An 18423-nucleotide genomic window follows, 5' to 3' on the forward strand; every position below is an offset into this window, starting at 1 on the left:
TTGCTGATGACTAAGGCAAGCCATCAATCATCAGCCACGGTGCTGCTGGATTTGTCTGCAACATTTGATGCTCTTGATCACAATGTTTTACGATCTCCTTTGAGTTCATTAGGCATAACAACCTAGTTTGTCACTGGTTTCATTCCTACGTTTCCCGACCACATTTTAAGCTAAGTGAAAGGGGTTTTGTCTCAGCCCTTCCATTTATCTGTAGATGTTCTTCAGGGTCCAGCCCTAAGTCCCTTTTGTTCACTTTGTATAATTTGTTGCTAGGTTCTCTAATTTCTTCTTTTCAGTTAATCTTATTAATACCAATGACAATTCTCAGAAGAATTCAGCTGGCCCATGTAATGTGTTTTTTTCTTTCCAGCTGCCTCCCTGGGATTTTCAGTAATATATTCCCACCACCTTAAATTAAATGTGGATAAGACTGAATTTAGTAATTTGCACCCTGATTGTCTTTCTTTCCTCCTGTTACTTCTTTTGGTTTTCAGAACTGTCATCCACAGGTGTCTTCTGTAGTTCAAGATTTGGAAGTTCTTGCTAATGAAAAACTGACTTTCCTCAATAAAACAATAGCAATTTTCATCTTCTCAGTCTCTGGAGAATGCATTCATTTCTTCTTATTGAAACATTTAAGCAGTTAGTTCATACCTTGGTGGTGACTCACCTGGACTATTATGTAGTAGTTTGTGGGCAAGCTTTCATGACTCTGCTCTCCATCCTGTGGTTTAGGTCCATAATAGCACAGTCTGTGTGGTCTGGGCCTCTCCAATTCACCCCTACTTCCTCCTTCCATCAATCAGTCCTTCCACTGATTGGGTTTTGGGGAGCATTACCAGTTTAAAGTGCTGATGCTGATCTTCTGAGCTGAAGAATTTGATTGAAATGCATGTTTTGGTGTTCTTGGCTCTTCTGTGCAATTAAGATCACTTAATTTTCCTTTGTAGCAGAACAGCCACCTCATGTTTCAGAGCTTTGCCCATCTACTGTAGTTCCTATTCTTTGGAATTGACTCTCCCTTGAGTTACAGTTGGAATGTGATCCCCTAATGTTTAATAAAGTCCTTAAACCCTTCACTTTTTAGGACCTTTATGAAGCTGGAAGAACTTTTCCACAGCAATACTTGATACTGACTTAAATTATGGCAGTGCCTTGACTAGATGAAGTTTTATATTGATCATTATATTGATACTGGTTTATATTGTGATACGACTTTTATTGTTTTCTTGAACTGCACCTAGGTTTAAGTGCATGCCAAATAAAAATGCTACTACTATTACTACAATTTCAATGTTGGTCATTTTGAGTTTAGAGTTAGGGATTTTATATTGCAAATTTCTAATGAAGATTAATTTCAGAGGGGTAGAAATCAACCCTGTAGCACAAGGGCTTGTTTTCCATTTCTTATCCTTTAAAAATTAGATTTGGGTGAAATATGGGCCCTGAGGACAGAAAGGTAGGATGCCCTTGACATCAAAGGCAGGAAATGACTTCAGGTTTCAGTAGAGAAGGCAGAAATTTTCAGGTGAGACAAAATTTGTGATGAAAATTCCTCAACTTATTATGGACTATATTAAAGATTAAGCTGTAATCAGTTGATTACTGGAATCAGTATAATGAAGAGCAGTTGTCTGTCAAGCAGGTACAATGTTGAACATGGGTCACTTCAAGAAAGGAGTTCAAATCTTTCCTTGGTGGTGCAGGTCCCAGCTCCGTCTTCTAGCAATCTAGAGTTTTTTGTCAACAGCAAGTGTAAGATTGCAAGCAGCAAGTATAAATTGAGAAGCAACAGTGTTTGGGTACATTGTGTTGTCATTGTTGCGACTCATGGCTCTTCCTGTCTCACAGCTTTTGTGGGTGGGATCAAGCCCTCCATTCTGGCTGGCAGATGAGCGCTGGGCTGAGACATTGCTGGGCTGAGACATTGCTGGGCTGTGGATTGGCCAGGCATGGAAAGTTCTGATTAAAAGTTCTCATAGGCTTGTTGTGAGGATTAAAGAAGAGAACTATTAATGCAGACTTGTGGTCCTTAGACGAAGATTTGAGACACTGCAGTAAGAATTTGTTGTGATTGCTCTGTAATGTCTCATTACAGGTAGTCCTCGCTTAACAACCACAACTGGGACTGGAATTTTGGTTGCTAAGTGAAGTGGTCATTAAGCAAATCCAACCTGATTTTATGACCCTTTTTGTGGCAGCTGTTAAGTGAATCACTGTGGGCATTAAGTGAATCACACAGTTCCCCATTGATTTTGCTTGCCAGAGCCGGCTGGGAAGGTCGAAAATGGCAATCACGTGACTATGGGACTCTGTGACAGTCAAAAATGCAAACCAGTTGCCAAGTGTCCAAATTGTGATCATGTCACTGCTGGTACACTGAGAGGGTTGTAAGCATGAGGACTGGTCATAAGTCGGGTTTTCTCAGCACTATCGTAAGTCCAAACCGTCACTAAATGAACGGTTGTTAAGCAAGGACTATCTGTATAATCAGAGCTGTTGTGCTTCTGACTAATAATCCATCAGAAATGTAGAGGGAGGGGGAGATCTTTCCTAAATAGGTCCCCTTGATCAGTCTTATCCCATTTTTTCAAGGTGATGTCTGCGTAGCAGCTGTTGCAACCATTCAGAGAGAAAAAAAAGGACATCAGCCTCCAGAACCTTCCCCCCACCGCTTGACTGATTCCTTCGATCCATGCAAAATCTGTTTTGCTTGCTGCGGCAGTGCGAACCTCAAGTGTGCTGGTTGTCTCCCTGCTACACTCTTGGCGTGCGGGGCCACTGTGGTAAGCATCTGCTCTGGTTGCAGATGCAGGGGCGAACGGAAGCTCCCGATGCCCGATTTTGCCTGCAGATGGCTTGGCCTTGGCTGAGTGGCGTCGGAGTGAAAGCCACACGACTACCAACAAAGTGGCAGAGTGACTTGTTCTTCTTGATGTTTCTCAGGTAAGAATCTCCGGCAACAGGGAAGTCAACGCAGAGAAAGGCTGTTGCGTCTGTGCTTTGAAATTGGCATCACGACTGTGAACAGGAAGCCTGGGGCTGAAAGGGAATTTTTAGTACAAACAGAATGACATTAATATCACATTTTGCCACGATGGGAGAGAGTACATTGCGTGCAGCCCTTTTAAACTCCCAGCAGTGATGTTCTTTTCTTGGAAACAAGGGAAGGGGGCAGATGCGATAGGAGCATCTAATTTTGCTTCTACCAGAACAAAAAAGGACGTGTCACCTTGATGAAACCGGGATTTCAGGAATGAACAGCTGAGAGACAAGACTGGCGGAAGGTTGACGCCAGAATGTTACAGCTAAAGCTACTTCCTGTATGCCATTTCCAGCCCCTTCTCTAGTGTCTTCTTTCTGCAGAATTGGGGGCAAGGCCAGGCGTGGTGGAAGAACTGAAACTCATTAAAACAACATCAAGCCCTCGATGCAAAACAGAATATTGAAAAGACGCTTTCCAGCATTTCCAAATGCGAGTTTTCTTTCATACCCTTCATAATATTTATCGGTACTCTGGGGCTTCTCCCTCCCTTCCTGGCTTCCCTGAATGTGGAGGTTAGATGGTGTATGCTCTGTTCAACATTTGCCTGTCAGGATAAAAGGATATAAACACTGTAAATAATAGTTGTTGGCACATGAAAGGGGAGCTGTAGGGATTAATCATCTGGAGGACCAATCAGCAGTTAGTCCTTTTGTTCAATCCAAAAACAACTGGGTAATTTTACTTGATACTTCTATACTGTGATTCCGTGGAGTTGCTTAAGAAAGTCAGATGTGTGGCATTGGCCAGCCATGTAATCCTGCTTCCAAAGCATGTCAGCTCTGTTTTAAAACAATAAGCTTCTAGCTTTTATGCCTGGAAAAATGCTCATAATATGCTGGATGAGGCCTACAAAGTCAGAAGGATGTTCAGTACAAGGTTTGGGCAGACATGAGCCTCAAGCAGGAGTTATTGAACTGGATCCAAACCAATTCATATTTAGAGTGGACTCACTGAAATCAGTGGAACATATGTGGGTTAGGACTGACTTCGGTCCTCTTAGCTTCAGTAGGTCTGCTGTAATGTTGCTGGGTCCGGATCCAAGTAATATATACTGTATGTAAAAGATGGCGAAGGGGTTGGGGGCTACATCCTAAAAGGATTGGCTAAAAGAACTGGGCACGTTTAGCCTTAAAAAGGGAAGGCTGAGAGGAGACATGACAGTAGCTTTCCAATAATTTTAAGGGCTGTCATAGGAAAGGTGGCGTGGATTTATTCTCCATAGCTCCCAAGTGTAGGACATGAACCATCGGGGGGAAGCTTTACAGAGGAAGATCTAAAATTGAAATTAGAAAGTTTCCTGACCATGAGCACTATTAAGCAGTGGGACAGCCTGCCATCTCCAGTCGTGTGGACTCTGACACTGGAGGATCTCAAAAATAGGTTGGACAGCCCTTTGTTTGAGACGGTCTGGGGAATCCAGCCCTGGTCTGGGGATTGAACTAGAAGACCTCCAAGATCCTTTCCAATCCTGTGAGTCTCTGACTTTTCTATTGCTAATTGGGTTTCAAAAGAAGACTAGTGCTAGTTCTGAAGCAGTGTTTCTCAACCTTGGCAGCTTGAAGATGTGTGGACGTCATCTCCCAAAATTCTGGGGTTTGAAATCTACACATCTTCAAGCTGCCAAGGTTGAGAGGCTCTGTTCTAAAGTAAGGAGTTGAGAGCTAGGTTTTTTTGTAGGCTAGCCCTAGAATAACTCACCAGATATGATCTTCTGGAGAAATATGATCAGTTGGTTGCGATGCCTGATTGGGCCTGCAAACTGTTTCAGTGAGCTCTGATGCTCATAATGATATGCAATGCCCCCCCCACCCCCCAATGTGAGAATGAGTCTTTCCCTCTCTCCCCAGCTGGGCATAGCTTTTGAAATAGATTTCCTCTTTGCCTCTAGTTCCCAGGTTTTCAGCGAACTAAAATTGTTTGCAAATTTATCTAATTAAGTAGTTGTTTGTCACCTTTCTTTTTCATTTGAAAGCTACTCTGGGATGGAATAGGGAGGTCGTGAGAGTGATTAGGCAGTTTCTTCCATGTGGGTCCTGTGAAATTATTTTGTATAAACTTTTCTTATCACTGAACTTTTCATTATTTTAGGGAGGGCTGGATTAAAGTCTTTTAGGCATGATGGTGGAAAAGCCTATTCAGAAGTGGGCATGGTTTGCTTAAATTACGCCTTTTAAAAGTCTGCTGTCCACCTGTATGCATCAATGTCCTTTTGGTCATGGTTCTTGTCTCTAGTGATCTTAAAGTCTGGAAAGATTAAAAAAAAATACACCAGGAAAACTCCATGATCGAAAAGCTCAAAGATTCCACTTTGCTATAATTCTCAATATTGTGAAATCAGGATCAGTTGTTTTATTGCAGAGACTTTCCAGGCACCAAAATAAATGCTTACAATTGCATGGGATTTCAGTGCATGAATTGTGATGGAACTAGTTCACATTTCCAGTGAAACAGTACAGACATGGATCAGCAAAGGGAATAACAGATGTCCTGCTTGGTATGGTTTTTTGCTGATTCAAGGATGGATTGAGAGCACTTTAACTCATCAATGGGGAAAGGCCCCAGAAGTGCAGAAGCTGGAGCAAGATTCAGGAGAATTCAAATGACCATTGTTCCACTATCAAGGAAGTGCAAAGAAGAATGAGGGAGTGGCCATTGCCCTCTCTTCTGGACACACCCATCCTCCATGGATTGAATTGGAGATGTGAAGGAAGCTTACAATCCTTCGATTCAGTAGGGTTCCTGATCAATTGGATAGCCTACAATACTGACCACAATTTGTCACATGTTTGCAGCATTGTACGGTCTCACAAGCATAAGTTAGAGAGCCAGAAGTAGACATGGGGCCTACATGCATGTTGAAAGGCCTGGCCCCAAATCTCTCACAAGGCCTAGTTACTTTTTCATCTGCAGCAAAATGCATATATCTTTACATAAATAGGGTGCAAAGTGGTTTAGGGTTTTTAGAGCTACCAATCATGTACTTCTATTTCATCTCATTTTTTCCTTGCGGGAACTGTTCGTGGCAAGGAAAAAACAATTAGAAATGAAGCTCCAAACAGGTGGCATTGTCTGGATTCTTTCATACAATTCCTTGTTTGAGATACGGCAATCTCACCAAGCAAGCATAGTGAAAGCCGCCTCCATCCAGCGCTGAGCCAAGTGTTTGGAAGAATTGATGTTTCCCCCCCCTCTAAAGTAGTGAGTTTAGGAAAAACTGCCTCCTGCAAACCGTTTGATCGTCCTCTCTGCATAGCTGTTTGCAACTTTTCCCAGGCGCTATTCTCTTGCTGTTTCATCTTTGTTCTTCTTGTTGTTTGCAGTCATTTTGCTTCTCTTGTCTCTCCTTGAGTGATCTGGATCAGTCAGGGATCATGTACCAGAAACAACGGTACCCCGAAGCACTTTTCTTAATAAATTGTAGCTGTTTGCTAAGTTATCAGAGTGAATGAAACTCACTCAGTGATTCCTGTTCTGGTCAGAAAGGCATAACTGTCCCACTGTTTATGGACTTTTTGCTGAAAATTGATAAAAATGAACTGATGATTTCTGGATGTACTGATTAATAAGGGCAAAATATGGGGAGAAGAGAACCATGTTATATAATTAGAAGAGGAGAAAGATTTATAAATACAGATAGTCCTCACTTAACAACCATTTGTTTAGTGATGGTTTGGACTTACAACAGCGTTGAAAAAAGGGCTTATAACCGGTTCTCACACTTATGACCATCACAGTGTCCCCGTGGTCACATGATCATGATTTGGGCACTTGGTAACTGGTTTGCATCTATGACTATCGCAGCATCCTCTGGTCATGTGATCTCCATTTTCGACCTTCCCGGCTGGCTTCTGGCAAGCATAATCAATGGGGAACTGTGTGATTCACGTAATGATCATGTGGTTCATTTAACACCTGCGGCGATTCACTTAATGACTTCTGCAAAAAGGGTTGTAAAATTGGGTCGGATTCGCTTAATGGCTGCTTCACTTAGCAACTGAAATTCCAGTCCCAATTGTGGTCATTAAGCGAGGACTACCTGTATGTTTATAACTGCTGTGAAGAAGCTCAGAAGCTATTTCTTTAACTATCTTTCTGTTTTCTTTTTCTGTTTTCTTTGCTCTTTATTGCTTTAACACTTCTTTCTTTATCTTCTATCTTTTCTAAATCTTCCTGGGTATTGTTTTATCTTTTTAACTTCGTAAAAAATTCTTCAATAAAACTTATAAAAGAAGGGCAAAGCTGTTCTGTTAGGCCAGTTCATTCTAAAAAAAACTTTTCTCAACTTGGTATTTTTTTTTTTACAAAGTTTGCTGAGGCCCTGTTGATTAAACAGTTCACTTTTGTTTTATGAAACTCACCTCATATTTCAGCTCTACAGCAGCGTGTTTCTCTATGTGCCTCTCTATGTCTGTATATTAAATAGCATGCCAAGAAAGATAAAGAAAGCAACTGGTAAAAACAAAGCTATTTACAGGTTTTAATCTTTTTCTCTTGGAAACAAAAGCAGGTGGGCCTGTGTCACATCAGAGCAAAGTACTGTAGCTTCTAATGCAGTATCATTTCATCTGACTGCTTTGGGGCTGAATAGCTAATGTTAGATCGATCAGATCAGAGCTTTGAGATCCAAATGGCCCCTCATAAAAGATAGGAACAGGTGAGCTGGGAAATGTCCAATTTGGGCACCTATTACTTGACGTTGAAAAAGACAGAAACCATGAAATATATTCCGGTGTCTGACTCATTTTCTCTACAAAGAGAGCAAAGTACTTCATGGAGGAAATATATGATGTTCCCCAGTCATCTATCTTTGGGATTTGTAGATATCAAAATGGGCAGCAGTTTTGCGACTTGTTATAAACAAATGTTTCATTGTATTACAACCCATTTCTTTGTTAAAAGACCCATGAAATCTGCCTCCTGCCACAGCAAGCTAATCTGATGGTGATTGGCTGGCAATGAAATGGAAACGGGAAAATTCCGCTAAGCAGCAGAACATGCCGAACTGATTTTCAGCCAATTTGAGACCCAGGTTGGCTGAAGGCCTTTCTCCGATAAACCCTGAAAGTGAAAAGCTGAAGTGCCTCTGAATGTAAAAGCCAAAATCAATTTGATTTTAAATGATTTTCAACTGATTTTAAAAGGCAACGGTGTGGAACTTATGGGGAAGGTTAAAAAGCTTCAATTTGATTCCCTTCAGATGAAGACAAGCTTATTTTTCTCCTTTATTCAATATATTCCCCCTTCTATTGTTTTGTGAGGCTTTTGGTATTGCTTAGCCAATTTTATTCAAGAATTACTAGACCAGCAACAGTCAATTGTTGCTTCTTTAAACATCCAGAATAAAATACAAGACACTGAAAATTGTGTGCATGGATGTGCAGTAATATATTGATGGCGGCATTCAGGCTCTTCTTGAATATAGCCTCCTGTGATGCATACTGTGAGTTTTTTTGTTTTTTTTTAATGGAGAGCTCTTCCAGACAGGAATGCAATGCAATTCCAAGTCAAGATTGAGATGAGTTTCTGCTGATCACATGATCCATGACCAGGCATTTACCATTCCAGTATTTCCTGATTATCTCTATATGGGTCAGAATTATTGGAAGGAGGAGATACTGTTTCCTGATGCAAATGTCCCTGGCCAACAATTTACCATGAGCTGTACCGTGAGCAACTATCATACCCAAAGAAAGAACTTTTCCTAAGTGGGAAGGGACGTGGATTTATCCATGAAACTACAGACTTCAAAAGAAGCATCAGTTACTGGGTAATTGCTAAACCATGATTGATTGCCAGTTTTCCATACTCAGCTCTTGGCCAAGAAGAACAGGTGCTGATTCAATCAATCAAAATTTATTGACTAGCCTTTAGGCCATATCAGAATACAAGATTAAACACTGCATGTTAATAAAACTCTATATAAAATTAATATAAAAAGACAAGTTAAGTAAGGAGTAAATAAAAATACAGTAGATAAGTATACATATAAGTGAAAATACACATCATATTTCCGTGTCCCCCCTACAGTTTACCCCAGCCAACCCCACATATGTAGATCTCAAGCGTATTGATTTACTTAAATACAGAGCTGTATTATACATTATTTTTGGGTCTTGGCCACACATAAAATATATTGTTCTAATATGTGATTCTCAGTGGGTCGTTTGTTTAATATATGGGCCAAGTTGCAGATCTTTCTCCTTGTTGTACAAGTTACAATTGAATAATATATGTGCTGTATCCTCAATTTCAGGCGCCCCACATATACAAATGTGTTCATTATAAGCATCAGTTACTGGGTAATTGCTAAACCACGATTGGTTGCCAGTTTTCCATACTCAGCTCTTGGCCAAGAAGAACAGGTGCTGATTGCTTGTTGGGCTCTTTGAATAGGCTACAAACTCCCAAACCATCAAAACAGCCTAGATTAAGTCAGCTTTGCTTTCAAGTGGAATCAGAAGTGTTTGGTTACACACCCTGGTTGTCTGGAGGTGCTGCAGGCAAATCTTAAAAACCCTGCATATATGTGTGGTAATGAAAAAGAAAATCTTTGCCGATCCCTGTATTCTTTTCCATTGTTCTAGCAGGTGAAAGGAGGGAATTGGGAATTTGTTTTCCTTTCTTCATCCCTCCCTGCCCCCACCCCAATTCTGAGACACATCATTTATATTTTAAGACTGCAATTTACATTATGAGCCAGTCTGGCAGGCTTTTTGGCCAAAGAGTGAGGTTAAAGTGGCTTAATTAAATAAGGTATGTGTCCCTCAACAAGACAGCCAGTGCATTTTCCTCTCCCGTGAAGTAATTGGGAACAGATCAGGTACAAGATAGCACCTCATCTGCTTGCTGCCTCTCCTTTTCTAGGATCAGCCATGATAAAATACTTAAGGTTTATCAAACACTTTATTAGCATAATAAATGCTAATATATATCAAGGATATGAATATTTTTCCCACGTTGGAGAATGGGGAGGAGAACATGGCTTGCTCAAGCTCTCAGGCAGGGGCATCTACAGTGGGGCTGAAAAATGGTCAGGATGGCAGCCGTGACCAAGTGATTGTCAAAAGGGAAAAGGCTTTGTGCACTTGTAGCTGCCATCTTGAATTTTTGAAACTCACCCCCCCCCCCACATGCCTTTGCTACCAGGTATCCTTAGAAGGTGAAGTTTTGGACCAGCAGTTCCCTCTTTAACTATATCAGTGGCAGAAAAAGGAGTTAACTTGCTTCCTCATAAGTAAACCATTTGGATCATTTGAATGGGTAGTTGCTGTTGATACACCCAATCCACCTGTTATCAGCTGTTGTACTATAGATCCCTAGTCTTTCCTTATCCTAGCAGATAGGCCTTCTCAGCAGTGGCCCAGTCTTACAGAACTGCATTCCAGATGAATGTACAAGCTTTGGTTATAGGTGCATAATGCCCTTTGGCTTGTATGTGGATAATTGAGTTATTCTACCACCTGTGCAATATCAGCATTGGTGAAAGTGATCTTGCCCTTGTTGGCATAAGCAAGCTTGATGTTTATTTGAATCCATTGTGACAAGTCCTTGTGCTTGGGTTCCAATAATAGATTGCATCATCTGTGGAAAGGGGAAGAAGGAAACTTTCTGAGTGCTTAATGACTCATTCAGCTTCACACCTTATTAGCAGAGCCCCCAAAGCATTTTATGCAAACCTGGTCTCACATGTTCAGGACGGATGTCCTGGAAGGCAAGGATGAAAAAGAATGCAACGGCTTGAAACATACACAGATCTGACGATGGCATGGCAGAGACTGCATCACTTCCATTCCTAATGTTCATCCCATTGTTATCTCCAGTCCAGTGTTTTGTTTCAAAAATCTGCAAAGTTTGTTTAGTAGTGGGCTAAAATGAATGGGATGAAGGGCAGGGGAGGGAGGAGAGAGAATTGAGGACACCAAGGGAAACAATGCCTCTCTTAAATTACTTTCTTCTTCCATTGTTTATTTGGAAGCTAAGCCAATTTATCTTACATTGTGATGTCCTCAGTGAAAATTAGTGTTCCCAGCCTCCATATAAAAGTGAACAGCTGGGGAAAATTGACATTTTAAGTTTTGGAAAATGCTAGGCGTACATCTTGAATGAGAAACTTTGAGTTGGCTTTTCCTTAGAAAGGTGGTGTATTGCTTGCAGGAAGACAGTTTTTAGGAAAAGGTAAGGTTTTCTTTGAGCCAGGCCTGACCCCTGATGACTTCATGGATGGATCCATGCAGTTTCCTTGGCCACAGTAGAGAAGCAGTTTGCTCAACATTCTTCTGGAATCTTTTTTCGACTTCCCAAGCAGTGGGAAGTGGTTTCCCATCCAAGCATCAACCAGGTCTAACACTCTTTACTGGTGGTGGTATTTTTAATTGTGGTTTATTCAGACCTAGTTTGGGGAAGGACATAGCCTTGGTCTTTTTGGTGGTGACTCTACAGGAGAGGAGGATGAGAGAAGTACCTTCCCCTGAGTTTTGCTGTGGCTTTCAGCAACCTCAACCATAGGTTGGGGTCTCTGATTGCCATGAAATTTGGGGTCATATTTGGGTGAACTGTTACAGGTGTTGCTCCTGAGGACCACTGCTCAGCCATTGGTTACCTTTATCTCCTATTTGTTTAGAGTTTTTACGTTGGTCTCATTATTGTATCGATGACACCCTGCTCATTATTGCTTGAAGACAGCAACAGTAGCTACCTAGGTGCACTGAGGGACAGTTTGTGAGCAAGCAAACAGCTTTGACCCATACAAGATGGAAAATGTTTTAGTAGAAAAGCAAATTTCCAGCTGGGAATGCCATTGTTCCAGATTAGTGGCTCTTCTTTGGAAGGACAAGATTTACCCGATTCTGGGGTACTTAAGGCCACTTCAGCAAAGGATCGTTACCTTGTCGTGGTGCTGGAGCTTGAGCACCTCAATGATGCCATGAGCTAAACCGTGAAGGGCCACCCAAGATGGGAAGGTCATGACAGAGAGGTCAGACTAAATGCGATCCCTGGGGAAAGTAATGGCAACCCACCCCAGTATTCTTGCCGTGAAAACTAAATGGATCAGTACAACCAGAGATATGTTGGTATACCATCGGAAGATGAGACCCCCAGGTCGGAAGATGGTCAAAATGCTACTGGGGAGGAACAGAGGAGGAGTTCAACTAGCCCCAGACGTGATGACGCAGCTAGCTCAAAGCCTAAAGGACGGCGAGCGGCTGACGGTGCTGGTGGTGAATGGCGAATCTGATGTTCTAAGGATCAACACACCATTGGAACCTGGAATGTCAGATCTATGAGCCAGGGCAAATTGGATGTGGTGATTGGTGAGATGTCAAGATTAAAGATAGACATTCTGGGCATCAGTGAACTGAAATGGACTGGAATGGGCCACTTCACATCAAATGACCACCAGATCTACTACTGTGGACAAGAGGACCACAGACGAAATGGAGTAGCCTTCATAATTAATAGTAAAGTGGCTAAAGCAGTGCTTGGATACAATCCCAAAAACGATAGAATGATCTCAATTCGAATTCAGGGCAAGCCATCTAACATCACAGTGATCCAAATATACGCCCCAACCACAGATGCTGAAGAAGCTGAAGTAGAACAGTTCTATGAGGATCTGCAGCACCTACTGGACAACACGCCTAAAAGAGATGTTATTTTCATCACGGGAGACTGGAATGCTAAGGTGGGCAGTCAAATGACACCTGGAATTACAGGTAAGCATGGCCTGGGAGAACAAAACAAAAGAGGACATAGGCTGATAGAATTTTGCCAAGACAACTCAATGTGCATAACAAACACTCTCTTCCAACAACCTAAGAGACAGCTTTATACATGGACTTCCCCAGACGGACATCTATACAGTCGGTAAAAACAAGACCTGGAGCTGACTGTAGTTCAGATCACGAACTTCTTCTTGCACAATTTAGGATCAGACTAAAGAGATTAGGGAAGACCCACAGATCAGCTAGATATGAGCTCACTAATATTCCTAAGGAATATGCAGTGGAGGTGAAGAATCGATTTAAGGGACTGGACTTAGTAGATAGGACTCAGTTCCCGGAAGAACTATGGACAGAAGTTCGCAACATTGTTCAGGAGGTGGCAACAAAATACATCCCAAAGAAAGAGAAAACCAAGAAGGCAAAATGGCTGTCTGCTGAGACACTAGAAGTAGCCCAAGAAAGAAGGCAAGCAAAAGGCAACAGTGATAGGGGGAGATATGCCCAATTAAATGCAAAATTCCAGAGGTTAGCCAGAAGAGATAAGGAATTATTTTTACACAAGCAATGCGCAGAAGTGGAAGAAGACAATAGAATAGGAAGGACAAGAGACCTCTTCCAGAAAATTAGAAACATTGGAGGTAAATTCCAGGCCAAAATGGGTATGATCAAAAACAAAGATGGCAAGGACCTAACAGAAGAAGAAGAGATCAAGAAAAGGTGGCAAGAATATACGGAAGACCTGTATAGGAAGGATAACAATATCGGGGATAGCTTTGACGGTGTGGTCAGTGAGCTAGAGCCAGACATCCTGAAGAGTGAGGTTGAATGGGCCTTAAGAAGCATTGCTAATAACAAGGCAGCAGGAGACGATGGCATCCCAGCTGAACTGTTCAAAATCTTGCAAGATGATGCTGTCAAGGTAATGACATATATATATATATGCCAGCAAATGTGGAAAACACAAGAATGGCCATCAGATTGGAAAAAATCAACTTATATCCCCATACCAAAAAAGGGAAACACTAAAGAATGTTCAAACTATCGAACAGTGGCACTCATTTCACGTGCCAGTAAGGTAATGCTCAAGATCCTGCAAGGTAGACTTCAGCAATTCATGGAGCGAGAATTGCCAGATGTACAAGCTGGGTTTAGAAAAGGCAGAGGAACTAGGGACCAAATTGCCAATATCCGATGGATAATGGAAAAAGCCAGGGAGTTTCAGAAAAACATCTATTTCTGTTTTATTGACTATTCTAAAGCCTTTGACTGTGTGGACCATAACAAATTGTGTCAAGTTCTTAGTGGTATGGGGATACCAAGTCATCTTGTCTGCCTCCTGAAGAATCTATATAACGACCAAGTAGCAACAGTAAGAACAGACCACGGAACAACGGACTGGTTTAAGATTGGGAAAGGAGTACGGCAGGGCTGTATACTCTATTCAACTTGTACGCAGAACACATCATGCAACATGCTGGGCTTGAGGAATCCAAGGCTGGGGTTAAAATTGCTGGAAGAAACATTAACAATCCCAGATATGCAGATGATACCACTTTGATGGCTGAAAGCGAAGACGAACTGAGGAGCCTTATGATGAAGGTGAAAGAAGAAAGTGCAAAAGCTGGATTGCAGCTAAACCTCAAAAAGACCAAGATTATGGCAACCAGCTTGATTGATAACTGGCAAATAGAGGGAGAAAATGTAGTAGCAGTGAAAGACTTTGTATTTCTAGGTGCGAAGATTACTGCAGATGCTGACTGCAGTCAGGAAATCAGAAGACGCTTAATCCTTGGGAGAAGAGCAATGACAAACCTCGATAAAATAGTCAAGAGCAGAGACATCACACTGACAACAAAGGTCTGCATAGTTAAAGCAATGGTGTTCCCCGTAGTAACATATGGCTGCGAGAGCTGGACCATAAGGAAGGCTGAGAGAAGGAAGATCGATGCTTTTGAACTGTGGTGTTGGAGGAAAATTCTGAGAGTGCCTTGGATTGCAAGAAGATCAAACCAGTCCATCCTCCTGGAAATTAAGCCAGACTGCTCACTTTAGGGAACGATATTAAAGGCAAAACCGAAATACTTTGGCCACATAATGAGAAGACAGGACACCCTGGAGAAGATGCTGATGCTAGGGAGAGTGGAGGGCAAAAGGAAGAGGGGCCGACCAAGGGCAAGGTGGATGGATGATATTCTAGAGGTGATGGATTCGTCCCTTGGGGAGCTGGGGGTGTTGACGACCGACAGGAAGCTCTGGCGTGGGCTGGTCCATGAAGTCACGAAGAGTCGGAAGCGACTAAACGAATAAACAACAACAAAGGAAGGCCAAGTGATGACAGGGACTAATATTGTCCAAGTTTAGCTTGTGCATCAGCTCTGCCCCTTCCTATAGCAGGAGGATATCTCAACAAAAAATATTGTCTTAATCACCAGTCGCTTAGATTAATCTAAACTCTATGTAGTGTTGCCTATGGAAAATTATCTGGACACATCTGCTTGGATAAAACATGAGAGCCAGCCTGGGGTCTGCTGTGCATAGCACAGGTACCACTCATGTTGGGTCCTTGCTTCCTATTACTTTATGAGCATCTTTCAGAGTGATGTCTAGATAGCCTTAAAAGACTAGGCAATGTGAAACTTGGCTACCACCTTTATGAACTTTCCATAATTCATTACAGCTCCAGTGGCAAGGGCATCCATGGGGATAAAAAAAGTCAAGATGGCAGCCATGACTGTGCAATCAAAGCCCAGCTTCTTTTTATGACACATTTGTGACACAGATAAAAAAGTGGTCAGGGAGTCAGTTGTATGGTCTTAACTGCTATCTTGACCTTGTTGACCCTTGCTGTGTGTTGGAGGTCTCAGCAAATCGGCATGCCTCATTAGCATGTGGATGAGTTTGCTCTAGGATGCAAATTCTCTATGTGCTGTTTGTTGTCCCTCCCACATTCCTAACTCACTTCCTCCTTCTTCACCATCTGGGAAGCAGCATGCTTGCTGCAGTTCTCTCCATCTCTGGGTGCCATGCAGTGGGCCTAGAATTCAGGAGGTTTCCCCTATCTGCACACAAATAGCAATGAGGGCTAAGAGTTCAATTCAGTTTAGGGAACAGAAGAAAGAAAGAAACATTTTTCTACCAAAGGTGGATGTAACTGAACCAAATAAATCAGTAAGACTCTTTTTACTTACTTTTGAACCTACTTTGTCTAAGTGTGTAATTCTTTATGCTTGGGAGGGCTAAGTGTATAAGATCAATAACCTGTGTTTCTCTAACATGCTCATTAATGCTATGTTAGATAATATTCTTTTTCTGTGTGCAGCTTCTCCACTGTGTTAAGCTCTGCTCCATTCAGTGGTCCTAGCCAGGGCTGCAACTAGGGTCTGTGTCACCTGGGGCAAACATGGATTCTGCGCCCATTTTGGTGCCCCCCCAGCACTCATTTTGGTGCCCCCCAGCTCTCATTTTGGCGCCCCCCAGCTCTCATTTTGGCACCCCACCAGCGCGGCGCCCAGGGCACATGCCCCGGTTGCCCCCCCCAGTTGCAGCCCTGGTCCTAGCTGTCCACTAATGGCTTCACTGTTGTCACTCTTGCCAGGTGGGCCTCTTTTATGTCCCACTACCTAGAAAGATGGACCCTCTTCTATAGCAGCACCACTATTATGGCTTTCCTTGGCTAGAGCAACCTGACTTTCTTGTTCTTGAATACCTGTAAATAGACAATAATGACTCAATTATTCCATTGCATTTTAATACTGTTTGAATTTTACTATGATGAATACCCTGGAGTTCATTTCTATGTTATTGTCATGGTGGTCTAAGCCTGATTTTCTTCTATCTGTTCTATCTGAAGGTTGTACTTTGTCTCCAGTGCCTAACAGATGTCAAATAAAGACCTAAATAAATAAATAAATAAATAAATACATACATACATACATACATACATACATCAAAGAAATAAATAAACCAAGGGTGGAAAAGAAGAAAGAAGAATAAGAAGGGAGAAAGGCAAAGACAGTTAAAGTCTATTTAAAGTTTGGAACTAGGCTAAAGGATTATAAACTACATTTTGGGGGGAAAATAAGGGAGTTTTTTTGGAAGCAGGTTTTAGACAGCAGGCAACAAAGCAAGGAAACAGAGATGCATTAAGGAACAAAACAAGAGAAACCAGAAGGATTTAAAGTACTGCAGCTTTTCTCAAGCAGGTCCCTCTAGATGTGTTAGATTGCAACTCCCATGATTCCCAGCCATCAAAGGGAAATTCAATCATGACTGAAATGGACTCTGTGTGTGCACCTTTTCAATGGCAACAAAATTTCCTTTCTGTGTTATTCTTAGTGAGGATTTTGGATCATGGGGGTTTAAGTTGAAAGAAAACATCAGCTGCTGATTTACTATCCCTCCCAGTAAATTATGTGCTTCCTTTTAGAGAAAATGGGGAAGCTCACATGTGAAATAGCATCTGACTTTAAACTATGGCAAATGAGGCTAATCGATGGGGACCCAACAGGATCCTCTCCTCTTGCGTATTCTACCAAATCCACTGTACATTCAGGGAAAGAGAAAATTCATCTCACCACAAGAAGTGAGAATCAGAGAGAAAGGATGCTGGACCTTCTGTTCCAAAGGGTTAGTAGCTGGGTGGGTGGTTGAGCTGCTCCTAAGTATGGAAGAGATGCAACCCAACCTTGTGTAGAAGAGTCCGAAGGGGTGTGAGACTCACAACTGCCAGCATTATTATGAAGTAAGAGATTCATGGCAGACAAGAGAAATCAACATGGATTGTGTTCCTGCATGGAGAGCCTTTGACAAGCCTTGCTGTGCAAGACGGTTTCATGCAATTTTCATGGGAGATGAGATTTTTCCAAGACCGTGAGCTGCATTCATCTCTCCCAGGAATCTGGGATGACAGAGTGCCAATTTAGCTCATTTGCAGAAGGTAATACATTTTAATCAGCAGAAATGTATGAAAAAGGACAAACTATAGACTGTAAAAGTCATTAGCTTTGCCACTTGGTGAAGCTCTTTCCCTCTGAAACATTCGGAGACACTTCTTCGTTCATTTGTTTCTTTCTTCCCCTCCCTCTGGAATGGCCAGCCACCCCGGGGGAGACCAATGCATGGAGAAGTAAACAAGGAGCGTGTTTTCTGCAGCCGCCCTTTCTGCATACTCTGGATTTAATTTTCTGTTAAATCTGGAGTCACATCAGGGGCTGGGAGAGCGTTGGGCTGGGGTGGGGGCTAAATCTGAAGTTCTAATGTAGTCAGGCTGGGATCTGTCACTAGCTTATTACATGCTGATGACTCAGTCCCGTCTCCGCCATAAGCAGCCCATGATTTATGGACACCGAGTGAACTCCTGCGGCAAAAACGCAGCCATGAGATCAGAGAAGCAATAGGAACTTTCTTTTTTTTCTTTCTCTCTTTTTGGCAGGAGACAGTGCCTGCATTTTTCTCATTCATGCCAAACTGCTTTGCACGGCAATTAGCTGTGTCCTCATTTAGTCTCTAGTCCCAAAGGGTAATGAAAGCCATATATCATCTTCAAGGCTGCTAATTATCCAGCTCAGTTACAGGTAGGCTGTGTAACTCTAAGAAAGGCTTGTCAGTTTGATATATATTGCTCTTCCAATAAGCAGGCAAAGGAGAGGAGCTGTA

The sequence above is a fragment of the Candoia aspera genome, chromosome 6, assembly GCF_035149785.1.
Source record: "Candoia aspera isolate rCanAsp1 chromosome 6, rCanAsp1.hap2, whole genome shotgun sequence".
Taxonomy (NCBI): Eukaryota; Metazoa; Chordata; class Lepidosauria; order Squamata; family Boidae; genus Candoia; species Candoia aspera.